Raw genomic sequence first — 1,160 nt, 5'->3', positions numbered from 1 at the left:
CAATATTTGTTAACTTATTCAAATCCCAACTGAAAATTCAAACCTATCATAAAAAAGAGGGGGTCAAATATGGAAACTAAAGTGATTGGACACAGGGGGTGGGTGGGATAGAGATCCATCTGTGTTTGGTTATGGGAATGTCCTTAATTGGTCAGGCTTTTGGATTTCTATCCAATCAGAACCCTGGAAAGTGTCCCCAGACCATAGCTGGGATATTAAGGAAAACAGGTGCTTGAGAGACGCATGTAACAGGTTATCAGGCATTATGTGAATAATAAACACAAGCTTTGCATTTATAGATGAGACAGCTGCTCTTAGTTTTATTTTTTTTTGTCGTTTGTTTTTTGCTTTAGTGCATAATTGGTTTAAATATCTATATCTGCAAATAAATCCATCCATTATTATGAATACAACAATTTAAAACAATTTAGCAAATCAAATGTTATAAAATTCTTATTCTTAATATTATTATTCTGTGACTCTAAGTCTACACTTTGCACCTGTTGCTTCCATAAGCCATGAATTTGTGTTGGATATGATTAGATTTGATCAATGCATTATCTAGTGCTTTTACCTATGCAGATGTTTAAATGGCTTGGCTTGGAGGTAAATCCTAATACTAATCTAATGTGTGAACATTTAAATCTATTAAGATTTCTATCAAGTAAAACATTAAATATAATAATTAACTCATTCTTTACTTCATACCAATCTCTTGTTTAAATGGATATAAAGTGTAGCAAAAGTTACAAATCTACACATGCAATTCTCACCCCATATATAGACTTTACAAGGACTATAAACAAAATGTTTTTTATAAAGTGATACTACAGAAACCATTTAAAGTATCTTTCTACTGCATTTGACATATTTGTCTAAAATAAACTATTAGTTGATTAAACAGTTAATACACTGTTTGTCAATACAGTTTTTGTTTGATTTTGTACTTTGCATATAGGTAGCAAAACAAAACTAAAAGATTCATAGAGAATGCTATTCATGTTTATGAATGTATTTAATAGTTTTGTTTGTGTATTAGATCATTTTTGCATACAAGTGTGAGGCGGATACCTGTACTGAGCAGATGGCTGTGATACTGAATTCTCAGGGAGGGAGGGGGGTGTGTTCCCCAGAGGGGCTTTGTGAGTCTCTTGTTGGTG

The sequence above is a fragment of the Bombina bombina genome, chromosome 8 (genome assembly GCF_027579735.1).
Source record: "Bombina bombina isolate aBomBom1 chromosome 8, aBomBom1.pri, whole genome shotgun sequence".
Classification (NCBI taxonomy): domain Eukaryota; kingdom Metazoa; phylum Chordata; class Amphibia; order Anura; family Bombinatoridae; genus Bombina; species Bombina bombina.
Note: the sequence above shows the minus strand (reverse complement) of the source record.